Source organism: Sinohyriopsis cumingii, chromosome 12 (assembly GCF_028554795.1).
Source record: "Sinohyriopsis cumingii isolate HCF-2022 chromosome 12, ASM2855479v2, whole genome shotgun sequence".
In the NCBI taxonomy this organism is placed as follows: domain Eukaryota; kingdom Metazoa; phylum Mollusca; class Bivalvia; order Unionida; family Unionidae; genus Sinohyriopsis; species Sinohyriopsis cumingii.
Genome location: NC_142972.1, coordinates 114,160,840 through 114,184,531, shown reverse-complemented (window position 1 = coordinate 114,184,531; position 23,692 = coordinate 114,160,840). Strand labels below are relative to the sequence as shown.

The 23,692-nt window shown below is 32.6% G+C and overlaps 1 protein-coding gene across 1 annotated transcript in view; it reads left to right on the top strand.

The window, feature by feature from the left end:
- Positions 1-6,080: 6,080 nt before the first annotated feature.
- The window catches only part of LOC149787280 (uncharacterized), a 119,593-nt gene continuing 101,981 nt past the window's right edge, over positions 6,081-23,692 (top strand). The window contains exon 1 of the mRNA XM_089977809.1: positions 6,081-6,561. The gene's annotated coding sequence lies outside the window, so the exon portion shown is untranslated. The remainder of the gene's footprint in view (positions 6,562-23,692) is intronic.

Below are 23,692 nucleotides of genomic sequence, written 5' to 3'. Positions count from 1 at the left end.
TTCTTCGACGTTTTATTGAATCAAAATCTGTACTAACATTTGAGTTTTCCAATTTATATTGTATTTCGTGACAATGCACTAATGTGACAGCGTCAGAAGGCATTATGTAATAACTGTAGTTGCATCAGTTGATAAATGAAGAGAAGATTTCCATTAGTCAGAATATAATCATGTGATCAGGCCCAACTTAGTTTATTTCTGTATAAACTGTATGGAGAACTACTTCATACTAACTTCTATAAATAGAGTCACGTGCAAAGTAACTAACGTAAACACTAAACTGGAAGGCGTACACACTGCACGCCTTTCAAACGAAATAAAAACGGTGGGTTTATATTTTATTTAGAAAATTGAATAAATTGATTCTACAGAATCAAATAAAATTCTTTATTTGACTAGGCTTGAAAAAGAACAGTTGGGAAATTCAAATCTGCCAAGAACATTGGGGCTACAGCACTTAAACTGCAGCTCGTTACAAATGCATTTAAAACTAAAGATGAACGGATATAGGGATTGGGAGGAGGAGGGTTCAAAGACTAACATTATAACAACTGGATTCACAGTCCTACAATGTGAGACGCCGACCTGGATAGTTACGATGTAGATGGGTGGGGGATCCGCTACACCCCCAACCCCCATCGTAACTTTCAGTGTCGACGTCTTGCACTGTTTGACTACTGGACCCTCGTGACTATAATCATTTACCGATAGACTTATTTTCATTTGTAAGTAATCCCTGTAGGTAGCCTAAACTGTTAATAAACATGAAAATAGCTTTAAAGACGCGAGAAGTCATTCGTATGTCGAACAAAACAACACATCCTTTGCTTTCAATATTAAACATCTACTCAGAAAACACATGCCAGTTTAGATAAAAGATTAAGATCATGCTGTGGAATGTTCAAAGCCTTAGATCGCCTACCATTGGTAGAATTTTTTATTTGATATTGACGTAGCTATCACGTTGCAGATGGATCATTTCCTGGTCTATAAATAGCTACAGGCTCTAAAACTGATTGGAAATATCTTTTATAAAAAATAAAATAAAATAAAAATAAATATAATAATAAATAATTGCAATTATAAGAGTTTAATGTTGTTATTTTTTGTTGATTTTATCGTGGTATAAACTGTCATTTGCCGACTCACACAGCTTACATAACGCCCGAGGGTGTTATGTAAGCTGTGTGAGTCGGCAACTGACAGTTTATACCACGATAAACTCAGAATAAACAACGTTAAACTCTTAAACAATACATTAATGTGATAGCGTCTGAAGGCATTGGATAACATTGCATAGTGTGATAGGATCTGAAGGCGCTGAGTGACCATTCATTAATATGATAGGATCTGAAGGCAGTGAGTGACAATGCATCAATATGATAGGATCTGAAGGCATTACGTCATAATGCAATAATGTGATAGCATCCGAAGGCATTGCTTGGCAGTGCATTAATGTGATAGGATCTGAAGGCATTACGTCACAATGCAATAATGTGATAGCATCCGAAGGCATTGCTTGGCAGTGCATCAATATGATAAGATCTGAAGGCATTGAGTGACGATGCATTAATGTGATAGGATCTGAAGGCAGTGCTTGGCAGTGCATTAATGTGATAGGATCTGAAGGCAATGCTTGGCAGTGCATTAATTTGATAGGATCTGAAGGCATTGCGTCACAATGAATTAATATGATAGAATCCGAAGTAATTGCTTGGCAGTGCATTAATGTGATAGGATCTGAAGTCATTGCTTGGCAGTGCATTAATGTGATTGGATCTGAAGTCATTGCTTGGCAGTGCATTAATGTGATTGGATCTGAAGTCATTGCTTGGCAGTGCATTAATGTGATAGGATCTGAAGGCATTGCTTGGCAGTGCATTAATGTGATTGGATCTGAAGGTATTGCTTGGCAGTGCATTAATGTGATTGGATCTGAAGTCATTGCTTGGCAGTGCATTAATGTGATTGGGTCTGAAGTCATTGCTTGGAAGTGCATAAATGTGATAGGATCTGAAGGCATTGCGTCACAATGCATGAATGTGATAGGATCTGAAGGCATTGCTTGGCAGTGCATTAATGTGATAGGTTCTGAAGGCATTGCTTGGCAGTGCATTAATGTGATAGGATCTGGAGTCATTGCGTCACAATGCATTAATGTGATATGACCTGAAGGCAATGTATAACGATGTTCATGAATTAAAGTTGAGGAAGACAGAAAATGGATGAGCTTCATGTCTCGTTTATAAATAAATATAAAAAATTTGTGCACTGTTCTTTGGTATATTATTATCAATTGCTTTGACATTAGTTAAGACGATCAGGGATTTCGACTCAAGGCTATTTTTATTGGATTTTTAATAGTGCATTATAAAATCTGTGAGCGTGTCTGTTTGTGTGTGTGTCCAAGCGTGCGTGCATATGTGTGTGTGCGAATCAGAGATTTCTTAAATAAAATAACAGGATTTAAAAATAACACTCGACAACGTTTCAACAATCAACGAAATACCGGCACCTTTAATTTTGTAATGTTATTCTGGCAACTTTGTAACGTCAAACGATTAAGAAATCATTCAGTTTCAATTTTGTAACGTAAAACGTTAAGAAATCATTCAGTTTCAATAACCTGAAACAATTGCTTACGTCCTGATAGTGATGGCAAATCATCTAGTCATTGTGACGCTAATTAAGACAGTCTGTCATGATAAGAACCGAGCGCGTTTTAAATGTGCTGAATTAAATAAATATGCTAAATTTTCAAGATACAATTGCGTGAAGTGGATCCCCGTTAAATCGTCACTTTCAACCTGCATGAAAACAGAATTCTTACGGCTTGAAATCATTTTCTGTTTTACTCTACAGAACTTAGATGGCTTGAAACCATTGTTACTTTTCTCTACAGGACTCGGACGTCTTGAAATCAATTTTACTTTTTCATCTACATTACTCAAACGGCTTGAAATCATCTTCTGTTTACCTGAACAGGACTTTGACGGCTTGAAATCTTTTTTACTTTTCCTCCTCATGACTCGTACGGCTTGAAGTCTTTTTCACTTTTCCCTACAGGACTCGTACGGCTCGCAATCGTTTTCTGTTTTCCTCTACAGGACTCGTACGGCTTGAAATCATTTTCTGTTTTCCTCTACAGGACTCAGACGGCTTGAAATCATTTTTGCTTTTTCTCCACATGACTCGTACAGTCTGAAATCTTGTTTACTTTTCTCTACAGGACTCGTACGGTTTGAAAACATTTTGTTTCCTCCGCAAGACTCATACGGCTTGAATTCATTCTCTGTTTTCCTCTACAGGACTCGTACGGCTTGAAATCTTTTATACTTTTTTCTACAGGACTCGTACGGCTTGAAATCATTTTTACTTTTTCATCTACAATACTCAAACGGCTTGAATTCTTGTTTTGCTTTTCATCTACAGCACTTGAACGGCTTGAAATCATCTTCTGTTTCCCTGAACAGGACTCAGACGGCTTGAAATCAGTTTTACTTTTCCTCTGCATGACTCGTACGGCTTGAAATCTTTTTTACCTTTCTCTACAGGACTCGTACGGCTTGAAAACTTTTTATGTTTCCTCTGCAGGACTCACACGGCTTGAATTCATTTTCTGTTTTCCTCAACAGGACTCAGACGGCTTGAAATCATTTTTACTGTTCTCTACAGGACTCTTAGAGGGCCTTAAGGGAGAATAGTCCTTGACTAATGAGTCACCCTCTATAAATAAAGCATTATTATTATTATTATTATTATTATTATTACGGCTTGAAATCATTTTCTGTTTTCCTCTACAGGACTCGTACGGCTTGAAATAATTTTGTATTTTCCTCTGCAAGACTCAGACGTCTTTTAGTGATTGTCTGTTTTCATCTTAGTTTTCCAAGAGAGTGTGATATAACGAAAATAGTATGCCTGTGATACAGAAGTTTTTAACGATAAAACATCATTTTAACCAGACGCTATACTGAAGTCCGACCGTTATTCTCCCGGGCTCAAACTCCACCTCCAATCAGTACTTGGTTAGTTCCTCTGTCACACATAATTAGTAGCCTTTAGTGGTCAATTGTTATCAAATATGGCAAACGACTTGTGCTTTCGCCTGTCAAATTCAAAAGCATTCAAATTATTTGATCAACTAACTTAGTAAAGAAGAGTACGCTTACATTCTTTAATCTTTATGTCTAACGTATTTCCTTCATTGGAAAGCATGCAATAATATTTACTTTTCTAAACGCACTCATTATGACGAGATTGATAGGCTATGATGTAAATAAAAGATATTTATATTCGACCAATGATATCAGTAGATTTTATTCAGAATATTAATGTTATGTCCCGTTACCAACGATTCTGCAGTACCTCCTGTTTTGAATTAGATAAATCCATGTACGCATTTAATTTTTAACGATAGAAAGAAAAATACTTTTCTGTAGTAGCTGTGAAATGATAGATGAAAAATAAAGGGCATGTTTACGTTTTATTTGTTTTTATAACGCTGTGTTGTCAGGTTAAATTAAGTCTGTAATAATTTATCACTGGTAATGACTTCTTACTTCCTGAATGTAAGATAAGATTGGGCGGGCGGCGGCGCAGAGAAGGCCATACAATATAACATATTTATTTGTAATAAACCAAAGACCCTTGAGCACGTGGGTAGTACAAAGAAAATAATACCAATTAATGCGTAACTTACAGAGGAAGGAGTGGCAGACATTTAACGTGAAAATGATCATCCAATAACTATAGTTAATCAAACGGCATGCAAGTAGCGTACTTTTCAAAATAAACATCCTTCTTCACTTTATAAGCTTTACTAATATTTACTTGCATAATGCGTATCCCTTAGAAATAGCAACAATATATTTACACAATACATATCCCTTAGAAATATCGAGTATATACTTGCATAACACATATCCTGTACAAACAGCAATGCTATGCTTGCATAACACATATCCAAATATCATCAACAGATCTCTTGAAGCCCGATATCATCAACAGATCACTTAAATACAGATATCATCAAAAGATCTCTTGAATCCAGATATCATCAACATATCTCTTGAATCCGGATATCATTAACAGATCTCTTGAATCCAGATATCATCAACAGATCACTTGAATCCAGATATCATCAACAGATCTCTTGAATCCAGATATCATCAATAGATCACTTGAATCCAAATATCATCAACAGATCACTTGAATCCAAATATCATCAACAGATCTCCTGAATCCAGATATCATCAACAAATCTCTTGAATCCAAATATCATCATCAGATCACTTGAATCCAAATATCATCAACATATCTCTTGAGGCGGCTGACAGAACTTTACAACCGGTAAACACATTGCAACACTTACCATCAAGGCATAATAACTCAGTTAATAATATTGTGATGACAAAAATTAACGTTGACAGTACTTTCACAAAATACTATGCATGTATTAAAATTGGATATCGACGCTAAAACTGTTTTGTCTGATTTAACTTTAGCTTTTTAAGAAAAGAGTTAATTTGAAAATCTCAAGTCGCCTTTTCCAAATTAATAGCTATTGCTCAGAGATTAACATCGTCATGTAACAAAGCAATCGGAGTATTCTCGGCCTTTTTTCGATAGAAGAAAGTCGGATTAAGAAGCAGGCATTTTAAAATTTCATTCACATTGGTTAGATGTTGCTGATTTTGTCTTATACTCTTGTCTTACGCAAAATGAACTGCATCGTTTCCTGTTAGTTTGTACATGTTTAAGTTACTTCTTTATTTTTATGAATATTTTTGATATTATTGGATTTGCAGTTTTATTAAAATTGAGATAGTCTACGGACGATGTGCTATGTTTTAATAATCAAAACTGAGAATATCTTTGGATGAGGAGCTACGTTTTGAATTTTCTTAACAAGTTGCAGTATGGGTCTTGCTTTTGGTTTCAGGTAATAAGTGGCACCGAGAAGAAAAATACATCATCGGAAGGTGATTGGCTATGCGATTTTACTCCCTCCCTCTAATCCTGCCCAAGCTTCCCTCCTACATTCTAATGCATATGTTTTTACCCTTGCTCTACAGGAACTCGGCGTGATGGATCAGACAAAATTTACCCTGAGAAAGGGTAACACGAGTTATTATTACTTATACATACTTAGACGACAAAAAGTGTGATTGGTATGGAAATGAAGCAGCCAATGAAAGAAGAAAAAACAACAAAAGTCGTTACTTACCGTGATGAATTATTTACAAACAGCTGCAAAAGTTCGAAAATGTGCTGATGTTTTATGTCAAGCATGGAAGAATCGACGATGAAAGATATTGGCACTGAAATTCCATTGAGTCTTTAATTATTCTCTGTGAGTGATACCCACAGCTTTGTGTTGTACTGAATTTGCACATTCTGCTGTGGAAATTATGTTTTATATACCAGACACATTACCCAGTTGCTGATTTATGTCGTCAAAAAGAAAATAGAAATTGGAAATTGGAAGAACGGTTATAAAATCAACGCCATGTCTACAAACGATGCTGACTTTGACCAGAAGACAGCTATAGGACATTGGTGAGTACGACTCCTTACTTAAATAACCCGTTTTAATTTTAGGAACTTTTTTATACTATAAAGGCTGTACGCTGACATGATCTCATCCTCAGCTTTCCTTACAGCTTATGATTCTGATAGACGACCGCACTTCGCTCGATAAAATTATTAACTTACCTATGTTAAAATTATTAATTATACCTATATTCTTCCAAGATATCAACGGGACAAATTCTTTTCACATTCGGTTAGTGCCGTGCACATCAATCCCCAAAATGAGGGAATTTGAAATCTGACATCATGTAATGTGGAAGGAATATGATGTCCTGATGCCAAACAAGTTTTCCAGACAGACATCTTTGAAAATGCAAAGAAGGATTAAAGCAGATTCCTCTAATTTATATTTCACATTCGGAAGATCCAGTGAAAAATTCCTGTTAAACTGATTTGGTATGTTGGTAATTCTCGAATGAAAGATTACGGGGATGGAAGGAAGACAGAAAAGTAGCGAAAAGATGGGTTGGATACATCATGTCGTCTATGTTTGAAATTATGTTAATTGCGCTAGTCCACTGCGGCAAAGTCAAAATAAAAATATAGTATTAAAGCGTCAGATATATATTTATATTTCTTTCTATCTATCTGTCAATTTGTCTGTCTGTCTGTCTGTCCGTCCATCCATCCATCCATCCATCTACCTATCTATCTATCTGTCTGTCTGTCTGTCTGTTTTTCTGTCTGTCTATCTGACTGTCTGTCTTTATTTCGCTTAAGTCATAGTGTGACTAATGAGAAATACAAAAGAATCTATGACTAAAAGATGACAACATTATATATATATATATATATATATATATATATATATATATATATATATATATATATATATATATATATATATATATATATATATATATATATATATATATATATATATATATATATATATATATATATATATATATATATATATATATATATATATATATATATCGCTCTTAATGGGAAGATATGCAGCTAAGAAAAGCACTACAAACCACGTGTTCCAATCACTAAATGTATCAAATAACTATAATACCATAAAATAAGACTTTGAGATCATGTTTAGCCTGAAATTCATACTAGTTGATATTAAATACTATTTCACTTAGTTTTGACCCGAACCTTCTACGTCGTTTTCGAACATAACGTTTAAGTTCGTTGTAGTAATCACTAGATTTGTGTCAAAATTTATATATACTGTATACAACAAATGAATTGAAAGGTACATTTAAGTACGGTGTAGTAATCACCACTAGATTTGTGTAAAAATTTATACATACTGTATGCAACAAATGAATTGAAACGTACATTTAAGTACGTTGTAGTAATCACCACTAGATTAGTGTCAAACTGTATACATACTGTATACAACAGATGAATTGAAAGGTACATTTAAGTACGTTGTAGTAATCACCACTAGATTTGTGTCAAAATGTATGCATACTGTATGAACAAATATAGATAAAACTTATACTTGAAGCCTATAGGTAATATCTTTACACGAAGCACATAGGTAATAAATTTATATAAGCACATATGTAATATATTTATACAAGCACATCGGTAATACATTTATACAAGCACATAGGTACATTTATATAAGCACATAGGTAGTACATTTATACAAGCACATAGATACATTTATATAAGCACATAGGTGATACCTTTATCTAAGCACATAGGTAATACCTTTATCTAAGCACATAGGTAATACATTTATATAAGAACATAGGTAATACATTTATCTAAGCACATAGGTAATACATTTATATAAGCACATAGGTAGTACATTTATATAAGCACATAGGTAATACATTTATATAAGCACACATGTAATGCATTTATCTAAGCATATTGGTAATACCTTTATCTAAGCATATAGGTAATACCTTTATCGAAGCACATAGATAATACATTTATACAAGCACATAGGTAGTACATTTATATAAGCACATAGGTAGTACATTTATATAAGCACATAGGTAATACCATTATCTAAGCATATAGGTAATACCTTTATCGAAGCACATAGATAATACATTTATACAAGCACATAGGTAATACATTTATATAAGCACATATGTAATATATTTATATAAGCACATAGGTAATACCTTTATCTAAGCACATTGGTAATACATTTAAACAAGCACATAGGTACATTTATATAAGCACATAGGTAGTATATTTATATAAACACATAGGTAATACATTTATCTAAGCACATAGGTAATACATTTATCTAAGCACATATGTAATACCTTTATCTAAACACATATGTAATACATTTATATAAGCACATATGTAATGCATTTATCTAAGCACATTGGTAATACCTTTTTCTAAGCATATAGGTAATACCTTGATCGAAGCGCATAGGTAAGACATTTATACAAGCACATAGGTAATACATTTATATAAGCACATATGTAATATATTTATATGAGCACATAGGTAATACCTTTATCTAAGCACATTGGTAATACATTTATACAAGCACATAGGTAAATTTATATAAGCACATAGGCAATACATTTATCCAAGCAAATAGCTAATACCTTTATCTAAGCATATAGGTAATACCTTTATCGAAGCACACAGGTAATACATTTATACAAGCACATAGGTAATACATTTATATAAGCACATATGTAATATATTTATATGAGCACATAGGTAATACCTTTATCTAAGCACATTGGTAATACATTTATACAAGCACATAGTTACATTTATATAAGCACATAGGTAATACATTTATCCAAGCAAATAGCTAATATCTTTATCTAAGCACATAGGTAGTACCTTTATCTAAGCATATAGGAAATATCTTTATCTAAGCATATAGGTAATACCTTTATCTAAGCACATAGGTAATACCTTTAGCTAAGCATATAGGTAATACCTTTATCTAACCATATAGGTAATACCTTTATCTAAGCATATAGGTAATATCTTTATCTAAGCATATAGGTAATACCTTTATCGAAGCACATAGGCAATACCTTTATCGAAGCATATAGGTAATACCTTTATCTAAGCATATAGGTAAAACCTTTATCTAAGCATACAGGTAATATCTTTATCTAAGCATATAGGTAATACCTTTATTGAAGCACATAGGTAATATCTTTATCGAAGCACATAGGTAATACCTTTATCGAAGCACATAGGTAATATCTTTATCTAAGCATATTGGTAATACCTTTATCTAAGCATATAGGTAATATCTTTATCGAAGCACATAGGTAATACCTTTATCTAAGAATATAGGTAATACCTTTATCTAAGCATATAGGTAATACCTTTATCTAAGCATATAGGTAATATCTTTATCTAAGCATATAGGTAATACCTTTATTGAAGCACATAGGTAATATCTTTATCGAAGCACATAGGTAATACCTTTCTCGAAGCACATAGGTAATATCTTTATCTAAGCATATTGGTAATACCTTTATCTAAGCATATAGGTAATACCTTTATCTAAGCATATAGGTAATACCTTTATCTAAGCACATAGGTAATACCTTTATCGAAGCATATAGGTAATATCTTTATCTAAGCATATTGGTAATACCTTTATCTAAGCATATTGGTAATACCTTTATCTAAGCATATTGGTAATACCTTTATCTAAGCATATAGGTAATACCTTTATCTAAGCATATAGGTAATACCTTTATCTAAGCACATAGGTAATACCTTTATATAAGCATATAGGTAATACCTTTATCTAAGCATATAGGTAATACCTTTATCTAAGCACATAGGTAATACCTTTATCTAAGCATATAGGTAAAACCTTTATCGAAGCATATAGGTAATACCTTTATCTAAGCATATAGGTAATACCTTTATCTAAGCATATAGGTAATATCTTTATCTAAGCATATAGCTAATACCTTTATCTAAGCATATAGCGAATACCTTTATCTAAGCATATAGGTAATACCTTTATTCAAGCACATAGGTAATATCTTTATCGAAGCACATAGGTAATACCTTTATCGAAGCACATAGGTAATACCTTTATCGAAGCACATAGGTAATACCTTTATCTAAGCATATAGGTAATATCTTTATCTAAGCATATAGCTAATACCTTTATCGAAGCACATAGGTAATACCTTTATCTAAGCACATAGGTAATTCCTTTATCTAAGCACATAGATAATACCTTTATCTAAGCATATAGGTAATACCTTTATCTAAGCATATAGGTAATACCGTTATCTAAGTATATAGGTAATATCTTTATCTAAGCATATAGGTCATACCTTTATCTAAGCATATAGCTAATACCTTTATCTAAGCTTATAGGTAATACATTTATCTAAGCATATAGGCTATACCTTTATCTAAGCATATAGCTAATACCTATATCTAAGCATATAGCTAATACCTTTATCTAAGCATATAGGTAATACCTTTATCGAAGCACATAGGTAATACCTTTATCGAAGCACATAGGTAATACCTTTATCTAAGCATATAGCTAATACCTTTATCTAAGCATATAGGTAATACCTTTATCTAAGCATATAGGTAATACCTTTATCGAAGCACATAGGTAATACCTTTATCTAAGCATATAGGTAATACGTTTATCGAAGCACATAGGTAATACCTTTATCTAAGCATATAGGTAATATCTTTATCTAAGCATACAGGTAATACCTTTATCTAAGCATATAGCTAATACCTTTATCGAAGCACATAGGTTATACCTTTATCTAAGCATATTGGTAATACCTTTATCTAAGCATGTAGGTAATACGTTTATCGAAGCACATAGGTAATACATTTATACAAGCACATAGGTAAAACATTTATATAAGCACATATGTAATATATTTATATGAGCACATAGGTAATACCTTTATCTAAGCACATTGGTAATACATTTATACAAGCACATAGTTACATTTATATAAGCACATAGGTAATACATTTATCCAAGCAAATAGCTAATATCTTTATCTAAGCACATAGGTAGTACCTTTATCTAAGCATAAAGGAAACATCTTTATCTAAGCATATAGCTAATACCTTTATCTAAGCACAAAGGTAATACCTTTATCTAAGCATATAGGTAATACCTTTATATAAGCATATAGGTAATACCTTTATCTAAGCATATAGGTAATACCTTTATCTAAGCACATAGGTAATACCTTTATCTAAGCATATAGGTAAAACCTTTATCGAAGCATATAGGTAATACCTTTATCTAAGCATATAGGTAATACCTTTATCTAAGCATATACGTAATATCTTTATCTAAGCATATAGCTAATACCTTTATCTAAGCATATAGCTAATACCTTTATCTAAGCATATAGGTAATACCTGTATTGAAGCACATAGGTAATATCTTTATCGAAGCACATAGGTAATACCTTTATCGAAGCACATAGGTAATACCTTTATCTAAGCATATAGGTAATGTCTTTATCTAATCATATAGCTAATACCTTTATCGAAGCACATAGGTAATACCTTTATCTAAGCACATAGGTAATTCCTTTATCTAAGCACGTAGATAATACCTTTATCTAAGCATATAGGTAATACCTTTATCTAAGCATATAGGTAATACCGTTATCTAAGCATATAGGTAATATCTTTATATAAGCATATAGGTAATACCTTTATCTAAGCATATAGCTAATACCTTTATCTAAGTATATAGGTAATACATTTATCTAAACATATAGGCAATACCTTTATCTAAGCATATAGCGAATACCTTTATCTAAGCATATAGCTAATACCTTTATCTAAGCATATAGGTAATACCTTTATCGAAGCACATAGGTAATACCTTTATCTAAGCATATAGGTAATACCTTTATCGAAGCACATAGGTAATACCTTTATCGAAGCACATAGATAATACCTTTATCAAAGCATATAGGTAATACCTTTATCGAAGCACATAGGTAATACCTTTATCTAAGCATATAGCTAATACCTTTATCTAAGCATATAGCTAATTCCTTTATCTAAGCATATAGGTAATACCTTTATCGAAGCACATAGGTAATACCTTTATCTAAGCATATAGGTAATACGTTTATCGAAGCACATAGGTAATACCTTTCTCTAAGCATATAGGTTATATCTTTATCTAAGCATATAGGTAATACCTTTATCTAAGCATATAGCTAATACCTTTATCGAAGCAGATAGGTAATACCTTTATCTAAGCATATTGGTAATACCTTTATCTAAGCATGTAGGTAATACGTTTATCGAAGCACATAGGTAATACATTTATACAAGCACATAGGTAATACATTTATATAAGCACATATGTAATATATTTATATGAGCACATAGATAATACCTTTATCTAAGCACATTGGTAATACATTTATACAAGCACATAGTTACATTTATATAAGCACATAGGTAATACATTTATCCAAGCAAATAGCTAATATCTTTATCTAAGCACATAGGTAGTACCTTTATCTAAGCATATAGGAAATATCTTTATCTAAGCATATAGGTAATACCTTTATCTAAGCACATAGGTAATACCTTTATCTAAGCATATAGGTAATACCTTTATCTAAGCATATAGGTAATACCTTTATCTAAGCATATAGGTAATATCTTTATCTAAGCATATAGGTAATACCTTTATCGAAGCACATAGGTAATACCTTTATCTAAGCATATAGGTAATACCTTTATCTAAGCATATAGGTAATATCTTTATCTAAGCATATAGGTAATACCTTTATTGATGCACACAGGTAATATCTTTATCGAAGCACATAGGTAATACTTTTATCGAAGCACATAGGTAATATCTTTATCTAAGCATATTGGTAATACCTTTATCTAAGCATATAGGAAATATCTTTATCTAAGCATATAGGTAATACCTTTATCTAAGCATATAGGGAATACCTTTATCTAAGCATATAGGTAATATCTTTATCTAAGCATATAGGTAATACCTTTATTGAAGCACATAGGTAATATCTTTATCGAAGCACATAGGTAATACCTTTATCGAAGCACATAGGTAATATCTTTATCTAAGCATATTGGTAATGCCTTTATCTAATCATATAGGTAATACCTTTATCTAAGCACATAGGTAATACCTTTATCGAAGCATATAGGTAATATCTTTATCTAAGCATATTGGTAATACCTTTATCTAAGCATGTTGGTAATACCTTTATCTAAGCATATTGGTAATACCTTTATCTAAGCATATAGGTAATACCTTTATCTAAACACATAGGTAATACCTTTATATAAGCATATAGGTAATACCTTTATCTAAGCATATAGGTAATACCTTTATCTAAGCATATAGGTAATACCTTTATCTAAGCACATAGGTAATACTTTTATCTAAGCATATAGGTAAAACCTTTATCGAAGCATATAGGTAATACCTTTATCTAAGCATATAGGTAATACCTTTATCTTAGCATATAGGTAATATCTTTATCTAAGCATATAGGTAATACCTTTATCTAAGCATATAGCTAATACCTTTATCTAAGCATATAGGTAATACCTTTATCTTAGCATATAGGTAATATCTTTATCTAAGCATATAGGTAATACCTTTATCTAAGCATATAGCTAATACCTTTATCTAAGCATATAGGTAATACCTTTATTGAAGCACATAGGTAATTTCTTTATCGAAGCACATAGGTTATACCTTTATCGAAGCACATAGGTAATACCTTTGTCTAAGCATATAGGTAATATCTTTATCTAAGCATATAGCTAATACCTTTATCGAAGCACATAGGTAATACCTTTATCTAAGCACATAGGTAATTCCTTTATCTAAGCACATAGATAATACCTTTATCTAAGCATATAGGTAATACCTTTATCAAAGCATATAGGTAATACCGTTATCTAAGCATATAGGTAATATCTTTATCTAAGCATATAGGTAATACCTTTATCTAAGCATATAGCTAATACCTTTATCTAAGCATATAGGTAATACATTTATCTAAGCATATAGGCAATACCTTTATCTAAGCATATAGCTAATACCTTTATCTAAGCATATAGCTAATACCTTTATCTAAGCATATAGGTAATACCTTTATCGAAGCACATAGGTAATACCTTTATCTAAGCATATAGGTAATACCTTTATCGAAGCACATAGGTAATACCTTTATCGAAGCACATAGATAATACCTTTATCAAAGCATATAGGTAATACCTTTATCGAAGCACATAGGTAATACCTTTATCTAAGCATATAGCTAATACCTTTATCTAAGCATATAGCTAATACCTTTATCTAAGCATATAGGTAATACCTTTATCGAAGCACATAGGTAATACCTTTATCTAAGCGTATAGGTAATACGTTTATCGAAGCACATAGGTAATACCTTTATCTAAGCATATAGGTAATATCTTTATCTAAGCATATCGGTAATACCTTTATCTAAGCATATAGCTAATACCTTTATCGAAGCACATAGGTAATACCTTTATCTAAGCATATTGGTAATACCTTTATCTAAGCATGTAGGTAATACGTTTATCGAAGCACATAGGTAATACCTTTATCTAAGCATATAGGTAATATCTTTATCTAAGCATAAAAGTAATACCTTTATCTAAGCATATAGGTAATATCTTTATCTAAGCATAAAAGTAATACCTCTATCTAAGCATATAGGTAATACGTTTATCGAAGCACATAGGTAATACATTTATACAAGCACATAGGTAATACATTTATATAAGCACATATGTAATATATTTATATGAGCACATAGGTAATACCTTTATCTAAGCACATTGGTAATACATTTATACAAGCACATAGTTACATTTATATAAGCACATAGGTAATACATTTATCCAAGCAAACAGCTAATATCTTTATCTAAGCACATAGGTAGTACCTTTATCTAAGCATATAGGAAATATCTTTATCTAAGCATATATGTAATACCTTTATCTAAGCACATAGGTAATACCTTTATCTAAGCATGTAGGTGATACCTTTATCTAAGCATATAGGTAATACCTTTATCTAAGCATATAGGTAATATCTTTATCTAAGCATATAGGTAATACCTTTATCGAAGCACATAGGTAATACCTTTATCTAAGCATATAGGTAATACCTTTATCTAAGCATATAGGTAATACCTTTATCTAAGCATATAGGTAATATCTTTATCTAAGCATATAGGTAATATCTTTATCTAAGCACATAGGTAATACCTTTATCGAAGCACATAGGTAATACCTTTATCTAAGCATATAGGTAATACCTTTATCTAAGCATATAGGTAATACCTTTATCTAAACATATAGCTAATACCTTTATCTAAGCATATAGGTAATACCTTTATCTAAGCATATAGGTAATACCTTTATCGAAGCACATAGGTAATACCTTTATCTAAGCATATAGGTAATACGTTTATCGAAGCACATAGATAATACCTTTATCTAAGCATATGGGTAATATGTTTATCTAAGCATATAGCTAATACCTTTATCTAAGCATATAGCTAATACCTTTATCGAAGCACATAGGTAATACCTTTATCTAAGCATATTGGTAATACCTTTATCTAAGCATGTAGGTAATACGTTTATCGAAGCACATAGGTAATACCTTTATCTAAGCATATAGGTAATATCTTTATCTAAGCATATAGGTAATACCTTTATCTAAGCATATAGGTAATACCTTTATCTAAGCATATAGCTAATTCCTTTATCTAAGCATATAGGTAATACGTTTATCGAAGCACATAGGTAATACCTTTATCTAAGCATATAGGTAATATCTGTATCTAAGCATATAGGTAATACCTTTATCTAAGCATATAGCTAATGCCTTTATCGAAGCACATAGGTAATACCTTTATCTAAGCATATTGGTAATACCTTTATCAAAGCATGTAGGTAATACGTTTGTCGAGGCACATAAGTAATACCTTTATCTAGGCATATAGGTAATATCTTTATCTAAGCATATAGGTAATACCTTTATCTAAGCATATAGCTAATACCTTTATCGAAGCACATAGGTAATACATTTATCTAAGCATATAGGTAGTACATTTATATAAGCACATAGGTAATACATTTATATAAGCACATAGGTAATACCTTTATGAAAGCACATATGTAATACCTATACTTGAAGCATAAAGGGGATGACTTTTACACGAAGAACTGCAGTCACTCTTCGGGCTTTGAAGATTTACATTGTTCATTTGTTTCGTGTAAATTCACCACCCCCACCATTTGTTGTTGTTGCAGTTTTATCAAGATCAATTTACTTAAGGAAACCTTCATAACACTAGAATTATGTCTTTTATTATGTATATTAGCCATTGTTTAAGACTGTGTGTTCCGCATACATGCATACATACATACATACATGCATACATACATACATACATACATACATACATACATACATACATACATACATACATACATACCAATGATTCCTACTGCAGTTTTTATATTAGTTATTATTACATCATATATTACGTTTGCACACTTATTATTTTTGTTTTACGGTAGCGCTATCTGTACTAGCTTCTACGTACCTCAGAGCAGCTTAAAAAAAGTCTAAGTAACTCAGAGTAGCTTCCAACAAGTGTCTAAGAAACTCATAGGAGCCTCAGACAAAATCAAAATCATTATTAGCATTCATCCCATGACGAAAGGTTTCACGCTCCGTACCGTTTATATTTTTTTGTAAATCGGGTCCAACTTCAAACGACAAAGACCCTTATCTGCCTTTGCATAATGTTTGTTGTAATGATTACTCCAAACAAACTGCATAGACCCAAATCTGCCGGCACTTATGGGTCGCATTTCTGGCTCTATACAGTTTACATTTGGACACGACTTATAAGCGACTACACACGGTGTTACAGTTTCAATTTCGTCGTTCACTTCTGTAAAATAAAAACTTTATTTCTAAAGTCTAAACTATGCAAGTAAATTTAGAGATTTTATAACAAAGTTTGCAATTAAAGTTTTGGAATGAATTCAAGTACGAATTGGCGTGGTATGCGTACGGAACATAATACATGTAATTTATCAGTAATAACAAACGGACATAAATATAATATTTTCTTTTCTGTATCATGCATCAGTCTCTGGCACGACAATCTGATTACTGATAGTGAAAGGATTTATACTTGATGGATCTATGCATTTTCTCGTAGATCCGTGACGGTAACCTATATTTATTCAGGATCGCTGCTAATTAAAAGAGGATTTTCTTGGAATGCAAAGTCCAGGTCGATCAAGACAGTTCTCTGATGCTTTATTTTCACAATGATTTGTAACTATATCGACCCTGTTAATTATATTCCTGGTATGTAGACAAACTCTACATTTCTAATGAATACATAACTGGCAGCTACTGATCTCGGTTAAGTACTTATTTCTTGCTGATAAAGATTGCACTTTGGCATCACAAAGTTTCGAGCCTTCGTCAGAATTAATTCTGAATGTTTAACTTTGCTGAACTGATAACAGAACAGGTGCCGTCATCTCAAAGACAACGTATTTCAATCAGAATATATTGCCCAAATAACTATCTGAACACGAAGTTTATGATCCAGTTAAATGACTAATATGTAGATATATTTGGCTTGCAGCGTTTTTAAAGGAAATACGGAAAATCATTTACCGCCATAGTAATTACAGTGCTTTCAGTCTGGTCGCTTCATTTTCATGTTCTGCATAATCAGTTAATCTGATTCCCGTCAGTTAGCCTCACAAGAAGAACTGACTTTCAATGGATGATAGAAAAAAAAAACAGAAAAAAGCAGAAAGAACAATAGACCTAAGTTCCAGATAAGTACATTGCGAGGTGTGAAATCCAAGTACACACGGTATTTAATATAACTAAAATATTACTGGCTATAATTTCCCGACAGTCATCTCAGCCAGATTAAGTTCCGTATCATTACATAGCGGGGTATGAAATCGAATTACACAAGATATACGGTAGTTAATATAAATAAGATGCCGTTGGATATCTATATGACATAACGAAAATAAACCTGATTACAGTCCCTTACCCCTTTCATCTAACCGGAAATTATCCTATTTACATTCCCTTGCCCCTTTCATCTAAATGGAAATTATCCTAGTTATATTCCCTTGCCCCTTTCATCTAAACGGAAATTATCCTAGTTACATCCCCTTTCCCCTTTCATCTAAACGGAAATTATCCTAGTTACATTCCCTTGCCCCTTTCATCTAAACGGAAATTATCCTAGTTACATTCCCTTGCCCCTTTCATCTAAACGGAAATTATCCTAGTTACATTCCCTTGCCCCTTTCATCTAAATTCCACTAATTGTCAACTTCTGTCTGTTCTACTTAGCGTAAAATTATATTAAAAATTTTCTGAATTTGTGAACAATACCTAACCTCGCTTGCAATCGAAAATTAAATAGGAGAAAATTAAAAGAAAAAAAACCCATGTTTTAAGTCTCGATGAAACCATATCTTTATATGGGTTATGGATTTTATTTTCTCTTCAGCAATGTCAACACATTTATTGGAAGTCGAGAGTGATTACGGTCGTTATTTTTGCATAATTGGGAATCGATGTTTTCTTTGCTGTATTCATTAGGTTCCCAGCAAGATAATACGAACAAAGGTTAAGAATAGCTGATAAACCAATTACCTTTGATATACATTTGAATACGTAGACCGTTATGACCTGTTAGTATTACACTAATGTAAGGGGGTAAAATATGGCAGCCATGTTCGAGAAGAGTTTAAGTTACGGCAGTCTAAAGTATGATCGAAAAGATACGGCAATCTGAAGTATGGTCGAAAAGAGTTTAGGTTAGTATGGCAGCCATGTTTGAAAATAGATTAAGTTACAGCTGTCTGAGGTAGGATCGAAAAGAGTTTGAGATACAGCTGTCTGAACCTGTATATGATAGATAGTGACAGTCGGCTAGGTGACGGACCTTAGTCCTGCGTGTCTCTCGAGTTCTAATGTGCCTATACATTACATTGTATCTCACACATTTGGCAAAGACAATATTGGTCAGCGGTTCAATGACATCAGCTCTTGTTAAGATGTGATAGACATACCGTGATACATTATTTGACATTGGCTCTTGTTAAGGTGCGATAGACATACCGTGATACATTGACATCGGCTCTTGTTAATGTGTGATAGACATACCGTGATACATTAATTGACATTGGCTCTTGTTAAGGTGTGATAGACATACCGTGATACATAATTGATATCAGCTCTTGTTAAGGTGTGATAGACATACCGTGATACATTATTGTTTGTTGATACATTAATTTCAGTTGAGTGGAAAAGTCTTCGTCCAGCTCATGCCTGCCTTAAAGAGATGATCTCCAAAATTCATTTAACAGTTCATTTTCGTTTTCCATACACTTCAAGATCAGCACACGGCACTTCTGAACAAAAATTATACACCATAAATATGTCTCATACACCCATAAATATCTCACAATCACCATAAATATAACTCATACAGTTTTTCAAGATCAATTATATACATAATCAGTGTAATTAAGCACAAGCTTGAATAATATGTAATTCCAGGTAACATGGATGGCATTATATTTATTTTCCGGTAATAAATAATTACGAGGCTTTAATAGACTTGACTTTATTTGCTACCAGTCAAATTTTAATTAATAAGTAGTAGCTTTTATAACGAAATTTGCAAAAAAAGCAAAAATTCATCTGCTTTAATCTGGTTGCCCTTGAAATTAAACCTGGAGAGTTCTAAGGGCACTTTAGAAGAAGAGGGTACAGAAACAAATATACTGACAAGCCTCTGAACAAAACTAGATTCCTCGATAGGTATGTACTCTTGAAATATAAAACAATGAAAGCCAACAAACACATCTCCATCGTTGATGCTTTCCACCGCAATGCCCCCTCCCCCAACGTACAGTGAATCATTCGCAAGCGTTGACAGCAGATTTAATTTTCCTAACGTCTGATGGCCATATTTTAAAACGTTTCTGTGGATGTGTACAGTGGCGGCTTCACTGGTGTCTTGGTGGTGTTGATTGGTTGGTGGATTGTACCTGCTTATAAGGTGTCGGCTTTATTCGGTTCTCTTATTTAGAGGGTGATCGCCCTCGGTATTGTTGCCCGGATCGAGTAAATATTAAAAAAGTGTGAAACTTATAGATGGAGTAAATAGAGATCAGAGCAGATATATAGAACAGAATGACACGAGTCCCCGAACATGAAAGAACAACAATTTAATCAATTACATAAATAACTTTGATAAATAACTGTGATAATAAATTACATTAGGAAGATACACTTATTTTTTTTTAATAAATCTTTCACCGAATTTCAAACACAAATTTATATAAATAGCTGTTTTAAATGATAGATTTAGTTCATCATAGAATCTAGTGAACAATCGAAGTCATTGCTTTGTACAACTTCATAACCTGTTGATTTCCAGTCCACTCCAGCTTCACTCTAGGTGTTCCTCTAGGTCCTTTCTCTTTTTCCCTTCTCCGACCTCCCACTGTCTCGCCTCTTTTCGGCCCTCAAACTTTGTGAGGGTAGGTGGATACGAAAGTTCGTAGATACGTATATACTTGGATCAGTAGGTACGTGGATACGTCAGTAGATATTTCAGTGGAGGTATTTCCGCTCTAAAAAAATACAACATAGTGTAACCTAAATCTTCTGTCAGATATCTACTGGGAATACATCATTACTGCCCTCTCTTTATGTCAGATATCGTTCTATCGGAATTCAAACAGATACCAAAGGTTATATGGTCAAGCTAAACATGGCAGACCATAAAGAAACCTAGGTTCATAAGATTAATGTACTTCTTAACGGTTATTTCATCCTGACTCCCATTAACATCACACGAGACATAACAGTTCCGTTCTCATCTCAATTACACAAACGATTGAATGAAATTTATTACATGAATTAACTACCTTATTTTCAACGAATACACACATTCAAAAACTCATCTACGATCGGCGAATTCAAACGGATTCTCGTAACTCATATCAGCTAAAATAATGCATGAAATTTTTAGATTCATAACAATCAAGAAGACAAATTCAGACATTTCGTCAAACTTATATCAAGAAGAGCATTGTACGGATTCAGATAGATGAACTCAAACACAGTTATGCTCATATTAAGAGAAATGATCTATGAATTTAAACAAATAAATTCATGCGAATATAAACGATTAAATTCAAGCGAACCATTATATTTTTATCCACGAATTACATGAGATTGATGCAAATACCTTGTACTTTGTTCACTCCTACCGCCCGAATTGTGTCAGCTGATTTTCCAGACATTCGGTACCTTTGACAAATGTTTTACCAGAGAATTTCTTCTAAAGTTCCTTATATTTTACTCTTGCAGGAAAAATGCAGACTGACTAGATTTTTCGATGGGGTCAATTTGAAAGACCAAGAAATTTTGGATGGGAACCACGTCCCTCTTTTTAGCATAACCAATCAGGACTAAATATATCTACCTCTTTGTATAACTAGATGCCAAAATTGTGGTCAGCCTGACTTATAGATTTCCAAACCTGATTCTGGAAAAACTCAACTCTGATAGTTCCGATATAAAATCGAAGTTCATCTTCCCTTTTCTAGTCGTCTGGCGGTTAAATAAACGAAGGCTTAATTAAGAATTACTTCCTCTCCCGACACATACACTATAAATCATTGCAGTATAGCGATTTGACAAGCACCCGTCCCCATTATGAAATTATACGTTTAATGAATTGTTCTCTGGCCCAAGTTAATGTGCTCTTCATAGATCGACAGAAATTTGCATCCTTACATGTACACTAGTCCTAAACAAGGACCATCTCGTACGTACCAACATAACTTCGGAGAAGACAACCGACGCATGTACATAAAATAGTAAAGACAAACGCAGTTAATATGAAAATAGATGCCAGAGACCAAGTTTGGTGACAGGGGTTAACTTTACTATCAATCGGATATCAGGCCATATTAGTTACTACATATATATCACCTGACCTGAAGTTAAACCTCCTTTCCTGATCCTCCCAATGCTAACGTTTTGTTTTGTTTCATTTTTCTCTCTATTTGTAGTATATAGTAACATATAAATGTTTATAACTGACTGTCTTACACTATTTCAATATAGTGTTGACAATTTCATTTTAATATCTCATTAGCAAGTTTCAGTTTTTTGCAATCCTTCAATGATCACGTCAGTCACGTTATTGTTATTGAGGAGAGAGCTTGAAACAAGCTTATATTTGTTGCATGGTTCCCTAAATCTCTTGTTCAGTTATGTGCACTTCCAATGATGGCTTCTGCAAATAAAAACTGTTTATATCAACTATACATTCAATAGATACTTTCAAACTGCCACCGACTGAGTCTAACCTGAGATGGACAGATATACAATGGGGACGTAAGGAAGAATACTAAATATTTCAACTGAAAACTCATGTAGAGTTTGGTCTAAATGAAACAATCTAACCTTTCCATTGCAGCCTTATCAAAATGTAAATTAGACAATATTGTCACCATTATTATTATTATTATTATTATTATTACTGTTATTATTGTTATTGTTATTATTATTGGTGTTGTTGTTATTGTTTTTGTTATTATTATTATTATTATTATTATTATTATTATTATTATTATTATTATTATTGCAGTTCAATATCCCGCTAAATCATTCTCGTGGCACATTCCTTTACTACATTCTCCATTGAGAATTTATCCGGGATAAAATATAATTAGTAAATGTTAAAGCATCTGGTCTAAGATGGCGTTAATTTTCGTCTCGCATAGTTTATGTCCATTGTCCTTATCCTCGAATTAGGTTGGTTCTCCGAGTAATAAATACATAACTACACACAAAACCTATCTTTGATTATTTTACAGAATTTGCTATTCTGATAACGCAAAATATATTTGTAGTTTACTCGTTGTAAGACCATTTGCTTTCTGGATTTTTTAACTCTTACTTGTAGATTAATCATGTCTTTTCCTGCTGCGCAAAGTATAGAAATGTAGACAATACAGTTTAAATTATTTTCTATTT